The sequence below is a fragment of the Schistocerca serialis genome, chromosome 6, assembly GCF_023864345.2.
Source record: "Schistocerca serialis cubense isolate TAMUIC-IGC-003099 chromosome 6, iqSchSeri2.2, whole genome shotgun sequence".
NCBI classification, from domain to species: Eukaryota; Metazoa; Arthropoda; class Insecta; order Orthoptera; family Acrididae; genus Schistocerca; species Schistocerca serialis.
In genome coordinates, this window is record NC_064643.1 from 675,342,163 (window position 1) to 675,359,068 (window position 16,906).

Below are 16,906 nucleotides of genomic sequence, written 5' to 3' on the forward strand. Positions count from 1 at the left end.
CACTTTATTGGCTTGCATCCTCCTCCGTCCCGTGTCGCTCTAGTTCTCAGTTGGCAGAAATCGGAAAGAAAACCGGAAGAATATTTGGGTCTCAACCTGCTCGTCCTCTTTTGAGATCCTGCAGTACCACAGCGGCAACAATTCCATCTCTGTATATGAGCGCATTTTTTCGGCCGTAGCTACATGAACCGAACGCACTTCGCCCTATAAACCATGTTAGCGAGAGATTTTCAGTAATAGTCTGCTTTTCTTCAAGAAGTGCCTCGGAAGACTGTGGAAACAGAGCGCGCTTACAGTTGCGGACAAGCGAAAAACAAATGGGCAAAACGTGAGGACACAAGGTACAGAACTCAGTACCCAATAGTGTTAATTCCTAAATCCTGTTAATTTATTGCCGGCCGCGGTAGCCGAGCGGTTCTAGGCACGTCAGTTCGGAGCCACGCGGCTGCTACGGTCGCAGGTTCGAATCCTGCCTCGGGCATGGATGTGTGTGATGTCCTTAGGTTAGTTAGGTTTAAGTAGTTCTAAGTTCTAGGGGACTGGTGACCATAGAAGTTAAGTCCCATAGTGCTCAGAGCCATTTGAGCAATTGTGTTAATTTATTATTCTTCCATTAATTTGGGCGTTACTGGTCTGCACACTTAGTGGGGTCCTACCTTGCCTAAATCTCGGTCCGACGGTGTGTGTGTGTGTGTGTGTGTTTGTGTGTGAGTGTGTGTGTGTGTGTGTGTGTGTTTGCAAAGTGGTACGAATTACCCTACGCGGCTACCAAGGGGCGGAATGAGGCTCAGCTTACGCTAACATTCTGTGGACCGCTGGGGACCTAATCACGGATACCGCACTCACACGTCGCTCTGCCCACGAAGACGAACGTGCGATCTCGGTTTCTCTCTGACGAACGCGCCCACTACTCCCGGTGAGTTTTAATTAACGTGGGAGTTGGGCAAATGTTTGCAGTGTCGCCGGTCCCCTGGGGAAAGTCATCTGAATACAGTCACGAGAGAAGAAACTCTGATATTGTCCCACAATTAGTAGTACGAATCATGCACATCACGCTAATCTTCACAACGAACTAGTGGCCTAGTATATGCTCTGCGTCCTCCTCTCGAATTCCAACTGCACCCTTTCATCCTACGGGGCAAGAATGAATTAAGCAAACTGTAACCAGGAACAGAAACCACACAGAATGCTGGGTTTCAATGAACACCTAAAGACTTCTGATGGACACTGTTATCAAGCATCTGGTGTTATTTCCGTCAGGCTTGGCATTACGTGTGGAAGATGCCTTAGCATTGTTTCGTACATCTATTGGAGTGCCAGTGGCTGTTAGTTGTACTGGAAAAACGTAATACTTTTCTTTTCTTTTTCCAAATACTGTTATCATTAACTATATAACAATTTAAATTTAAATTTATTTTCATGGCTTTTCGACATGACACCTGGAAACTCTAAACAGGCCATACAGATTAAGTAATCATGATGACATACGATGATTTATATTTTGTGTATTGTAATAAGTTACGTTAACAGTAGTCATTGGTAACATCAATGCAGAAACAAAACAGAAAAATTCAAAATAAGAATCAATCAAAAAGAAAAAGAAAATAAAAGGAATTAACTCAAGTTCCAAGCGAACACTTCTAGCTTATGTTACTATATATAGGACTGGCAGTTCCACTACATCTAGTTCTAATGCTATAGTATTTTACATTGTGCACACTGGTATAAGCACCATGTTAATCCTCGACTCTATGCATACCTGTATGGGTGGCCACAGCATTCTTTCTTTTACTCCTTTTTTAAAATGTTTCTCACACGTCACGGTATTGTTTTGTACCTGCTTCTGAGGAGATAATGAGCCCAAACGTTGGCAGCGAATCTCACGACAGCACTGAAGATAACTTCGTATATAAAGTCACCAGGGTCAGCAGGCGCAGTCTTAGGCATAATTTTAGTCCCTATCTCAGTAACAGATTTTACATGTCCGAGAAGCTTTCTTTTCTCGTCCAAGAATGCCTAAATATCTACAGACAGTGCTACGGTTACAGGGATTCCGTCAAGCCTGAAGGAGGGACTTCTGATGAGAGCATGTCTTCCCTTTAGAGGTCTATATGTGCTTCTGTGAACAGCTATAGTCGGCTTCTTGCTCTTGCACCAATGTAGCATCACATCAAGTACATCACTCGTCTTTTCCTGAAGTGTCTCCCTGGAACGTGTAGACACATCTATTAGGATGTCGTCTGAGTATACTACAACTTCTGCCCCGTCTAACAGAAGTAGTAGGAGTTCAGTACCAGGATCCGAGAGCAGTGGACGTGTTATGGAGTTTTGACCTTAGCCCTTGGTAACCATTTTGATTGCCTTGCTCTACCCCACAAGCCACTGGACGCAACGTCATTTACAATTACCCACAAAGCTCTAATACGCAACATATCTGTCTGTAATGTTTCGTAAGAATCCGAAGGAGGAATAGAAGCTTTACTTCCGAAACTATTGTTCGCCACATTCATAAGTATTGTCAAACAGTATGCTTACTGTGCCATACTGAATTACTAAAAGAGATAGAGAGGATTCAAAGAGTGCACAAGTGACTCGTCGCATGGTCTAGTATTATTTTTCTAGTTTTCGTGTTGGTCACATGGCTATCGTAATGTATTCCGGGAAAAGAATAATTATCAGCAAAGAAAGTGGTTGAAATCAAATCCTCTGACAGATAACCGTTCGGAGTCGGAACACATCTCACTGACCACTGCAGTAGTAGAATAAGAAAATATCGATGATTAAAATGTCAGTCTTCAATAATAGCAATCCTCCTGCTTTGCCAGAACGCCTCTGTCACCTGCTATTATGATTTTTTTTCCTGGAGTCAGGTGCACAATCGTTACTGAGAAGCGGAAAAGCTTGTACACGATGGACTGTGGTAGTACGATGTATCAGATTGACTATAGTTACGCCAAAATACGACTCAGACTTCTTGACAAGACATTTACATGACAACTTTCTACTTACAAGGAATACAAGTGTGCATATATAGGCGCGGCGATGGCACGTACTCGATACGTCACTAAGCCAATCGCTTCTCAACGTTATTGAAGTGTTGCAATATAGACAAGGCTCTAAACATAATTAGCAGATAATATTGATGTTTTTCTAAGAATTAGGGAAAAAGAGGTCAATTTGTTCTACTATGTGCGTATCCAACGACGCTAAACAAAATATCTTGTTGGTCTGATGAATGTCAACAAGCTCTAAATGTGATAAACTGTTACTTAATGCAGATAAGTAGGAAAAACAAACGTGTCATGTTCTGATACAGCATTAGTAGCGAACTGCTTGACACAGACAGGTCGTTTAAAAATCTGTGCATAATGTTATAAAGCGATAGGAAAGTAATGAGCATGTTAGAAGTGTGATAGGAAAGGCGAATGGTCGACTTTGGCTTACTGAGAACATTTTAAGAAAACGTGGTTCATCTGTGTAGGAGACCATACGATAGTAATAAGACGATAAATTTTATTGACATTACTATTACTAATCACCAAAGGACGCACCAGTTTGCAATTTATAGAGAGCCGACGACTACAGATGTAATAACTAAATCCACATCATGTCATCCACATAGATAAAAAAAAGTCTTTTTCAGTCCATGGTACATAGGATTGCTAAACTATCATTAAAAAATGAGGTTGTGCGAAACGAGTTGACTATACTCATACAAATTGCTACAGCCAACAACTATGAAACCGAGTTTATTGATACGCTTTATGAGAAAATTAGCGACTCCATTCAAAATCCAACACAAAACAAAGGGAGGAATAAGTACAAGTTCACCAAAATGACCTATTTAGGCAATATTTCAGATTAAATCAATAACATGTTTAGGGATACAAAGCTTACAATCGCCTTTACTACCTACGATTTACTTCAACATTGATTGAGGCACACTATGAATCATTAGAGTCATAAATATCTAAATTCTGCGGTATATAAAATGACATGTACGAATTGTGGTAGACATTACGTTGGCCAAACTGGTAGAAATTTTAAGATAAGGTATCATAAACATACTACTGGTACATCACGTAGTAAATTTGTTTTCGGGCAACACATTAACCACAATTCTAAAGGGACTATCAATGACAATATGAGTATTTTGCATACTGTTCCTAAAGGACTCGTACTTGATACCCTTGAAGAACTGGAAATGTAAATACATCGGTAAAAAGATTCCGAAACTCTACTTAACAAACAACTGTATTTCAGAGAAAAATATTTTTTTGATCTCTTTGAGGAACTATTCTAAAATATTTCACCCTTCACCATGTTCCATTAGTCTGGATGAGTAAAGATGTCACGATAACCATATCTTCGCTGTAATAATTCCTTTTAATTAGATCTTTACTACACAATTATTATCGATTGTGTTTGTATGCTACTGCATACCGCATTTGTTTATATTTTGTATTTTATTATATCACGTGGACAGACATTACGTAGAAGAATGTGCCTATGTTCTTCAATATGTTTGGTAGCACATTATCATAATTTATACTTTTTGTATTATATTTACATGTGATCGTTGTTGTACAACACATTACGCTGGATTAAGTGCGTGTGTGCACCAATCCATTTTCTTGCCGTATGTCACTTACCTGTGTTTTACTGTTTGACAAGGGATGGCTTAGCCACACGCTATATGTCACTTTTATGTGTTTTACTGTTTGACAAGGGATGTTTTTCACCCGACCCTGCTATGCGGGTGGTTATTGGAACATTTATTAACACTATATTGCAATATAACCTTATGGTTATCGTAGACATTTTTTCGTCCACCCATTACGTGACCGTCCAGACAGTGGTTTCATCTGTTCTTTATTGGCACAATGTCATTAATTTACGCTCATCACGTTACATACTGTGGAGACCAACAACCGTAACTGTAATATAGCTCCTACTTCATAAAATTTCTGCAACATTCCACTACTGATAACGCATGTTAGACGTAAGATTTTTGAAGTTATTTTGACGAGATGTCTTTCAATTAAAATTTTAGTGGTAACAGGATCTCATGTGCATATCACTTACTCATATCATGTACTGATCGACCTTCGTTGGGTCTCCCTAGCAACCAGGACGCGGCTGGGGTTCTTCACGTTGCAGTATATCACCGGCCACAAGCAAGAGGATTGCCATGCGCCACCGCCTTCGGCAGATATTCATGGCGTATCAGCGTTATTTACTGCTTTATGAATATTTCGTCCTTTATATGTTCATATCAATTTCTATTTATTGTAGGTCTGAAGATGATCTGATAAAATGATCGAAACCGTTCACCACTAAAAATATTAAGCGATCAAGACTGCTTTCATATTACTTAAAATAATTACAGATCGCTGTTTGCCTATATAAGAACTATGTTCTTCAAAGTGTTAAACGCATATAGGACGCTGGCGTGAATACCACTCGAGTCTTTGGCATCCGTACGAGGTCAGATTGAAAGAGGACATCGAAAGCATTCAGTGACAGGTGGCTAGATTTGTTGCCGGTAGTTGTGAACAACACGTAGGTATTATGTGATGCATTGGGAACTCAAGTGGGAATCCCTGCAGGAAAGGTGACGTTCCTCTCGAAGAACACTATTGAGAAAATTTAGAGAACCGACATTTCAAACTGACTGACGAATGATTCTACTGCCGCCAACATACATTATGAAACGTCCCCTTTTGAAAAAATATACATGACTGTGCTTAAACTGTCACACAATATTTTTAGCCCAACGCAATCTGACTTTCAATAATCCCTACAAAAGAATGGCCCTGACTAACACTAACCTATACCTTTCACAAATCACTTACCTCACAAAAATCTTCGTTACTCGAACTACAGCAATATAGAGAGCGCCACTACAGCCAGCTAAATAAAAGATTCAAACTACTGAGGGCACTAACTACTGATAGGCATAGTTAGCAAATGAAATATTTTGATAGAGAACAAATGATGTATTTACCTTAATAGTCATAATATATGTAGCAGTTCATGACATCCAGTCTTACAAATTTCAAAACTCCGCCATCTCTCTCCACCACTGCTGGCGGCTCACCTCCAACTGCACATCGCTACGCGCTGTTAACATCCAACTGCCCAACACTACAATGGCAGACAACAATGCAAACTAGCCACAGACTGCACACAGCACAGCCAGTGATTTACATACAGAGCGCTACGTGGCGTTGCCTATATAAAAACCTAAACAGCCTACTTACATAACACCTAAACAGCCTGCTTACATAGCCCCCATGCTCGCCACAAAAATTTAACCAATTGTTTTGGGCAGTGGCCAATACAGATTTGAAAAAAATTTTCATAATTACAATAACAAAGAAATCAAATGCACACACTTGTTGATACAATGTTGGTCAAAAGCTAAAATTTTCTCACAGTCCATAAAGACAGTCCTGATCGTCCAACACAGTAAAATAGCAGTGTTTTTCTCAAAGTCTGAGCAGTAGAAGAAAATGCACACGGAAGTAGTGGATTTCCATACAATCTTGAAGAAGTAGTGTTGTCCTTCCACCGGAAAGACAGTGCTGACTCTTGACATGCTGACAGGTATTGGTCCTCAACAGAGCAAACCCACAGCAGAGTCAGTCGAAATTTAGAAGAGTATTGGTAGGTTGGTCATCACAGAGCAGAGCCACAGTAGTCCTGGTAGAGATTACGGTATTGGTGGGGCACCAGAGGTGCAGACCCACTGCAGTCCTTGTAGAAATAATGGTACTGGTGAGTCAGCAAAGGTGTAGACCCACTGTAGTCCTTGTAGAAATAATGGTATTGGTGGGTCATCAAAGATGCAGAACCACTGTAGTCCTTGTAGAGATGGCCAGCAGCCATCTGTTGTGACTGTGCAGGTGCACAATCACCATTGAAGAGTCTTGTGGATAATATAGCAAGTCCACAACCACCACTTGTGCACTCACAAAGTTTTTGTAATTGTCCTTGGAACCAGCAATGCTGTTATCCAGTCCCTTGCTGAATTATTAACACACGTGCAAACACTAACAGTCCCTACTTCTCACATATGGTCCATATACTATGACCAACAGAAAAGTGTGCAGTGAAATGTAACTTACACGTTAATAATGTGATGAACTGGTATTAATTACAATTTTATAACATAAGAATACAATAACAACGGTACAAGATACATCATTAACCACATAATAATACAGATAAACATTTGTAGTGTCAGGTGCTTTACAAAAGAATAGAAATAAACATATACATCAGTGTTACAGGAATTATTACATAAGTAAATACATAAAAAATCAGAATAATTATTGAAACATGAACTTCACACAAGAGCATTAAAACAGAACAGAATTAATAATGTATAACATCTTTACAAAGTAAATAACATATTACTTATGCAAATTATATTTGAGGATAACAGTATTCCTCATCATAGTTCATGTAGCTGAGTATTAGAAAAATTCTACAACATAAGTCTTATCAGATAAACATATACAGACAGGAAGAACGTAAATACACAAGGGTACACAAACACATAGTGGGATAACACAAGGAAAGGACAGGGTTTGTTTTACTGCAGTATTTTGCAAACAAAACTTTCTTTACTTCTCAGAGATCTCCCTTCATTCTTCATTATTTCCAAAAAGTCCTATCTATACCTGCTTTCTGTACTTTTCTCATATAGCCTCTCAGTGCATTTCTTCAAATTCATCGCAACTCATTCTCTTATAGGCTACCCCCTCTTAAGCTAACTTAAATCTACTGAGCTCAGATGCTAAACTAAGGTCGAGGCAATGGAGCAGCACAAAACAATTAACACAAACAGCAATGAAAAAAAAATGGAAAATTGCAAAGCAAGCTACAGTAAATCTAAATTACCAAGCAATGCAACATTACAACTAATATGAGCCAATGTGCAGCAACAAGAAAAATAAATCAGTAGTAGAACTAGCTTAACAGAGTAATACAAAGTGAAATTTAGTAGCACTATGCCTGGCAAACAGCAGCAGCAAATGCAATAACGTATATTTGAACATGACATAGCTCAAGGAGAAAAATATTACACTAAAGACAACAATGCAGACAAGGGAAATGTATATTCACATCTTAATGTCTATGTAATTAAAGTGGTGCACCACAAGAAGTTATTCTACCAAAAAAATTACCAAGTAGTTGAAAAGAAAATTCCGTATGCAATTATGTGAAGGGAAATGTCTATTTACGATCCTTCATTTTTTTGAATAGATCATAAAATTATTTACTGGATCTGTAGGCATAAAATATTTATATTAGTACATCTATTAAATTTTATTTTAACCAATGCTGCAGTGCAGCTGGAAAGTAGATATTAAACAAAATGAGTAAATAAATACATAAAGCTAGCCATATGGCATTTCTCTCAACTAGCAAGACAATAGCCATGAAATGTTTCTCATCGTTTCATTAGGCATTTTAGTAAATATCATAAATTAAGAGCTCCACAGTATAATAATACATTTTCTAGTTTGAGCGTGTCGTATTTGCGGTGCTTTCTACAAAGGAATATCAATGGCGAGGATAATGGCCTCTTTTTTTTTCACCTGTGCCTCTGATAGGCACACACTAATGGCTTTTTTCCAGGCGACTGTCGCGCAGCTGCCCACAACGCATTACGTGCAGGTGGTCACTTAACTTTCTTACGGAAATATTTATGACAGCAGTTTCCGCTTCAGTGACAGTCTCATATAAAGATATTTCATAGGTCAAGAATTTGCGTTACAAATCTGTAGAAACAAAATCCTATTGATATAACAGAGTCCAAAAAATTTTCATTGGCATTGTAATACATTCATGCATTTACATACATTTCATAACTCTTAAAGTACGATTCTTGGTTTCCAACAATCTTTTTCACAAACCAGAGTCCCTAACCACTACTCATTATTCCTTACCGTATTCATCGACACTTCTTCAATATTTCATCATAACAGATATGTAGCATACTCAAATAACTCACATAGCAACAGCTTATTGATCATAAACATACCGCAACAGCATAATACACATAGTCATCGTAATAATAACATCATAACACCTCAGTCAACTCTCAAAATCGTCGCAGCTTCCACCAATAATTTCAAAACCTAAAAAAAAAAAAATTATCTGCTCATTTCAATAATGTCATCTACCTCAAACGTAATTTAAAATCATGATCCCATACCAAATACATCATTAAATGCTCTTTTAATATCACAATGGTTCAAAAAAAATATGAACATTTCACAAAGTACAGACAGAATACAATTTCGTAAGTGTGAAGTTATCCAATTGTGTAATTACGTAAACATGTATCACTGATGTAGTAAAAAAAATGTTTATCTCTCAGTTAAATGATCAGATAGCTGTGTAATTTGTGTGTTAGAGAAATATGGTACCGATGTGTAAAGTTGTATGCGCCGGCAGGTGTGGCCGTGCGGTTAAAGGCGCTTCAGACTGAAACCGTGTAACCGCTACGGTCGCAGATTCGAATCCTGCCTCAGGCATGAATGTGTGTGATGTCCTTAGGTTAGTTAGGTTTAATTAGTTCTAAGTTCTAGGCGAGTGATGACCTCAGAAGTTAAGTCGCATAGTGCTCAGAGCCATTTGTAAATTTGTATAAGCAAATACCATATTAGCTAGGGCTCCTTGTGCTTGCCAAACACATGGTTCACAAAGTAGGCATGTACACCCCTGAGGATTAATGTAATTATACCCTCAGGTGTTACAGATTACAGCAATGGAATGAAATGTATTATGGGAAACTTTCTTTGTAATTCAAAAATCTTTAAAAATAAATGTTTTAAGTATAAAATTAATCACTCAAATACGTGTACTGTAGCGCTAAACTGTGCGTCTTGTTGCAACATAATCTCTGTGGAAGTGTCGTAGTTATCGTCCTCCGAAAGCTAAGTTCTGCAGAAGTCAATGTACTTACCTCGTGATAAACAAAAGTGAGATGCTTTGCGTATAGATATCGCAGTTATTATGCTTATTGGCCTGATGAAGAACGTACTGTACAGTAACGTATTGTTGTGCCACGAAAAAGGCTGTCTCATTGTTGCTAGACCACAAAAGTTACCACTAAAACATGTTTTACTTTCCAGAATAATGCAGAAAAACTGTGCAGATGTAAAACAGAAACACCGCAAAAGCAACATTGTAAATTGTCACTCATTAGTAGCATCATGATAAAACCGTGTAGTTGTCACATAAACTAAACCACTGTGTCGTCTGGTATCTCACAGAAAGTACTTTAAATCCAGAATGTATTTTCAAGAAAACCAAAATGTTGCATTAAAATCTCATTAGCAGTACCAGTACATGTTCTAAGAATGTAAGCCTTATAGTTGTTATGTGATCATACAACTAACAAGCAAGAATGTATACACACAATAACACTGTGATGTCTGTTCACTATAACAATGCATTCGTAATTTCTGTTTCAGTAAATTCTCTTGGTTCTTGACTGGATATTTAACTTCAAACATTGTTGCATGTTAAGAGATTCTAAGTCTGACAAGCATACTAGTAATGTTACGTGAAAAGTTATATGGCAAAGAAAAAGTTAAAAAGCAGATTATCTTTCAATAAAGGGTTTTACATGTGATATGTGGTGCAATCCTTTACTCTTCCTAGTACGCAGAGTTTCAACTGCAACGCAATTATCATGTGGTATACGTCGGATTCTTTAAGGTCCATTGTAAACTAGAAAGAATTTTTGTCTCAAGTGTTTCTTCTTATGTGATAATGAATGAGCTTTAATGAGAACTTTCTGACAAATGTATAATTTCTTTGCTTTTGCTTTACCCTGTAGTTTTCTCCTTTTGTCTGCTGTAGATATTAAATTTTTAATAGCCAAATCAATTATGTCCTTGTGTCGAAGTTTAGGTGTATTCGGGAAAGGTACAAGCTCTCTGATTCTGTTCGGTGGTTCTTTATTCTTCAGTACAAGAGTAGGTGGTAAAGCAGTGGAATTATGAGGCATTTCAGTCAGCACATTTTGAAATAAGTGTATATATCTGTCCCAATGCTGATGCTTTCTGTGACAATAAAGTCTGCAAAGCTTATTGATTTCTTTCATAATCCTTTCAGACGGGTTACAATGTGGTGAGTACAATGAAATAAAAACAGGTTTGATTTTATGATTCCGAAGCATGCGTGACCAAACAGCAGATCTGAATTGCGGTCCGTTATCTGAAATGACTATAGCAACGTGGCCAACTTCACGTAAGAAATTTTTAATAAAGGCGTTGGATACAGACCGTCCAGTGGCTTTACGTAACAGAGTGAAAGAAACTAATTTTGAAGTAAGTTCAACAGCGACTAGAACGTACGAAAATCCATTCGATGTTCTGACAAGGGGTCCCAAGAGATCAACAGCAGCAAATTCTTTTAATTTAGAAGGAATAATAGGAATCAATGGAGCACGATGTGAGATAGTAGATGGTTTCTCCTTTTGACAAAGTTTACAAATAGACAATACTCTTCGAATTCTCTTTTCCATATTGTTAAAATAACAAGTCGTCCGAAGAATATGATAACATTTTCGCGGACCAAAATGTGCATAGCTGAAATGAATGTACCAAATGAGGTTATTAACAAAATCGTCAGGAATGCAAAGTACCCATAGCTTGTTATCAACAGTGCAGCGTTTGAACAGTATGTTGTTTCTAACCAGATAATAATGCCAAATCTGAGTGTGTGGCTTTTCATGCCATTTACTTTTGATGTCTTTCCAAATCGGATCTTTATCTTGTTCATGAGCAATGTCCTTTAAAGATGTGGTGATGAAGTTTTCAAAGGCGACTTTCTGAATGTAAAGAATACTGAAATTTTTCTCGAGGTTGCCTTCTGTGTTACTTTTCTCAAGCCCAGCCAGTGCGCGTGACAGTGCGTCCGCAACAATGTTCTCCTTGCCGTAAATGTAGACTATTGTGAAGTGGAATTCTTGCAGAAACAATGCCCAACGTTTTAACCTGTCATGATTTAATTTTGAAGACATAAGAAATTGTAATGCACTATGATCACTGTATACTTTCACGTGCTTACCAGAAAGAAAGAAACGGAATCTGTTAAATGCCCAAACGACAGCTAAAGCTTCTAATTCAGTAACGGAATAATTTTTTTCAGATTTTGTTAGCACTCAGCTAGCAAAAGCAATGGTTTACTGAACAGTAGTGTCATTTTCTGTGGCTTCTCGAAATAAATGGGTACCAAGACCGACATTAGAATAATCCGTGCTAAGAGAGAAATCTTGTGACAGATCTGGATGGGCTAGTATTGGCGCGTTAAGTAGCGATTCTTTCAAAGAATTGGATTCCAACTGTGCTTGTTCGTCCCAGTTCCAAATAGTATTTTTTCCAGTGAGAGAACAAAGTTTTGGTATAACTAGAATTTGCATATTCAGAAAACGACGTTAAAAATTTACGAGACCTAGAAAACTGCGGACTTGTCTTTTTGTGGAAGGAACTGGAATGGCTCTGATTGCTTCTAACATTTCAGGATACGGCTGAATGCCTTCAGAAGAAATGTCCCAAAAACCTCACCTTTGACCTACCGAACTCAGACTTTTCCAAGTTATCTGTAATTCCAGATTCTGCAAAAACACGTAACAAAGTGTTGAGGATGCGATTATGTTGTTCCCATGAAGCTTCTGCTATTAGAATGTCGTCCACGTATAAGATGATGTGACGTTTTAAGAACTCAGGTAATACTGAATTTAGCCCATGAATGAATGCTGCCGAAGAAATGTTCAAACCAAAAGGAAGTTTCCGAAACTGATAACAAACGCCGAAACAAAGGAAATCTGTGTATTATCTACATTCTGGATGAAGTTCGATCTGATAAAAGCTGGATCTGAGATCAATGGAAGACAACACTTTTACACCATTAAAATTTTGAAGAAGTTCTTCAAACGTTTGCGGCCTATCTGTTTCAGGAATGATTATAGTATTTATTTGTCTCGAATCTAAGACAAGCCTGATCGATCCATTTTCCTTCTCAACAACATGTAATGGATTGTTGTATGAGCTTACTGCAGGCTCAATAATGCCGTCGTCAAGCATAGATTGTACTTCTGTTCTAACACGGTCCCTATAAAGCGCCGGAATTACGTATGGTCTAACACAAAATTTAGTATGCTCACGAACACGAAATTGGTATTGTAATCCCTTGATTGTTCCGGTTTTGTGAGTAAAAACTGTGGAATGTGCGTATAAAATCTCAAAAAGGTCCTCCCTATCAGTGTCATTACAATTCTCAATTGTTTGAATTTTATTCTGAATTAACTCATTAGTATCAAATGCGCCGTCGATTTCATCCCTGTCAGTACTTGCAGAGTGATTGTTAGTGTCAAGTTCCGTCGAAAATTCCGAACTGTTGTCTAACAGGAGGTAAAGCCGATTAATTTCTTCGTCATGGTTTGAGAGCCAATCTTCAAATTTCAAAGCTACTGACTTACCTTCCATTTCTAAACTTATTTCAGCATCGTGAAAGTTTAAGACTGCTTTGTATTCATTCAAAAAGTCTACTCCCAGTATAATTTCCCTCGACAATAATGGAACGATAAGAAAGTTCATAGAGAAGCTGTGGCTTTGACAAAAGAATTCTAAGTTGGTTTGTTGGCGTACATCTACACTTTTTCCAATCATTGCACCTTATAATTTAATCTTACGTAACGGAAGTGTGGGGCAATCGTTCGATTTGTTGCATTTGCTAAAGGCTGTTTCACTAATTACTGAAATTGGACTGCCAGAGTCAAGTACTGCCTTAAATTTTACGTCATTTACTGTAATGTGAATCACAGGATATGCATTGTTGTTATGTTTTACGTCGTGTTCCTGGAGTAAGATGTCCCTAATGTCTTCCATTTTTACGTAAGTACTAGCTACGGCAGCTGCGTCGTCAGTTTCATACGTACGTTTCGTTGCCGCCGGCGGTATGTTTCATTGCCTATTGTCTCTTTGTCGGTGCGCGTCGTTATTGGGGTTTGGAGACCTAACTTCTACAAATTCACCTTGTCAAGAGGGCCCAGCCCTGTTTAAATCCCGCCAGTTCTGATGCAAATCAGGTCTGTCGTTACGATCATATCGTCTGTAGTCATGTCGGTAGATTCCATAGTTTCTTTCTTGTCGGTCACGTGGTGGAGAATTTCTCCCTGAATCGTAACTGCGCGCTGGACCGTTGCGTCTAAAGTTATTCTGTCTCCCTTGATAATATTTATTTTGGTTCCCATATTGTCTGTTTCTCTGATTGTCTCTGTGATAGTCAATACCGCGGGGAAGTGATCTTTCCCTGTAATTATTACTACTCTGCCAACGGTTGTCATATGGGTGGTGTCTGTTTTGGTCACGATTTGTGTTGTGAGAATAGCCTTGTCGTGTCCAGTTATTATTTCTTTCATCTCGGAATTGCGACGGATGTGACCTGTAATTGTTGTTGTTCCTGTTTTCGCGTTCCGCGATTGTCGGTGTCGATTTCTAATTCTTGTAAGAGTCCCTGATAAGCTCCAATGTCGTCTTTGCAACGTCCTGCCAAAATTATATGTCGCAAATGCTCAGGTAATTTGATTAAGCAAATGCGGATGAGTTCGGAGGGGCTGTATGGGTTTCACAGGTACTAATTCATGTGCAACATGTCTTCAAAATATTTCACAAGACTGGAAAATTCAGATTGTTCGAAATGTTTTACCATTATGATGCTATGTTTTACTCAGTCATGTGTAGCCTGTGACCAATATGCTGAGAGGAAGGCATGATAAAATTCTCCTTCACTGTGACAATCGTGAATGACCAATCGCATTCTTACAGCTGGTTCATTCTCTAAGTAGCCACACATAAATTCTAATCTATGTTCTAACGACCAGTTTGGAGGAAAACAACGAGAGAACTGATGGAGCCATGCTTGTGGATGAATGTCGTTGCCAGAATTCTGAAATGTTTTGAATATACGTGTAGTAACGAACAGCTTACAGTCAAAATCATCATGTCGGCGAGTCACATGTCGGTCATTGTTACGTCGTTTCGGCGGTTCCATCTGAAAATTCGGTGTGCCTTGCCAATTTCTTTCATAATTTCCGAAGTGTCCTGTGTTATTATTTTGTGGTTGTTCCGTATTTCTAAGTCCCTCTTCCCGTGTAGGAGCGCGAGTGTCCTCTGAAATATGTAAATTTTCTATTACTTGTGCCAACTGATCTTGTACTTCCCGGATTTCTCTTTTGTGTTGCGTATTAATTTGATTCTGATTTTGTTTGAATTTCTTAATTTGTTCATACTCTTCTGTGTCAGTGATGGCTACAGGTCTTGTGTCATTCAGATCATCATTTACCTTTGTAGATAAGTTAGTGAACTGATCCGAAAGTTCGGCTACTTTCTCCGATAGTGTACTTATTTCCTCAGTGTGTTTTTCTGAACCAGGTTTCAGAGTATCTTCTGTGTCCTTTAAGTTTTCCTGAGTTTTTGCAAGTTGCGTAACCGAATCGGTAGATGCAACTGAGTCAATTTTAGCTTGCAAGGTGTCATGATTTTCATGAACAATGGTTTGCAGTTCGTTTATGGCTGCTTCGTGATTCTGTAATGCATTTTCATGCTGCGAAAAAATAGGTTGAAAATGCTCACAAATTTGTGTTTTTACATCATTACAGACTTTTTGACATTTCGAGTCAATGTTATGTAACTCAGCAGTTAAATCTTCACGTGTCTGTTCAAGTGTGGTGTCTAACTTTTGAAGCTTTTGCTGTGTTTGTCTCTGATTTTGTTCCATTGTGTCTAACTGTTGCTGTGTTTGTCTCTTGTGTTGTTCCATTGTGTCTAACTGTTGCTGTGTTTGTCTCTGGTGTTGTTAAATTGTGTCTAACTTTTCAAGCTTTTGCTGTGTTTGTCTCTGATTTTGTTCCATTTGTTGCATTAGCTGTAATAACAATGCATTAGTGTCAGGAATCTGTTCCTCTACGCTTTTCGGCAGTGCATTTGCACCGGCAACATTCACATTTTGACAAGCAGAAAATGTGTCTTGACTTATTAGAGAAAACGGTGAGGACGCAAAACCTGAATCTACAGTATTTGCAAAATTGTGTCCTGTCATTTCGGATTCCTGAGGCGAGCTGTTGCCGAGCGATCGATCGTTAATGCATCCCTAGTCACTAATTGTTTCACTGCCTACGCCATTGTTTGCCGCCCGCTCCATTTCCCTATGCACAATTAGCAAATTACTATGTTGAACATTAGTTAATTCATTACACGGTGGCGCTAACACACTGCTTTCGTCTTCACTGTCATTTCTCAGTTTACTTTGGAGCCTAGTATTACGTTTATCACACGCCATAATTGTCACAATATTTCACACGATAACACAGAAAAGCGCAATTTGAAGAGCAACATAAGATAATATAGCAATGGAAATAATGTCTACTTAATTGCAAGCGCATCAGCGAAATACTTGGTGCAAATCTACATGCATGTCACAACTGTTTTACTGTACAACAATGAAAAACTACAATTACAAAGGAAATTCTCTCTGTGATTACGCGCTAGCAATAAACAAAGTCTACAGTAATTACATAAACTACAAGAAAAAAAATTACAAGATTGCAGTGAGGTACCCTCGGCTAAGGGTCGACATATGAAACGTCCCCTTTTGAAAAATTATACATGACTGTGCTTGAACTGTCACACAATATTTTTAGCGCAACGCAATCTGACTTTCAATAATCCCTACAAAAGAATGGGCCTGACTAACATTAACCTATACCTTTCACAAATCACTTACCTCACAAAAATCCTCGTTACTCGAACTACTGCAATATAGCGAGCGCCACTACAGCCAGCTAAATAAAACATTCAAACTACTGAGGGCACTGACT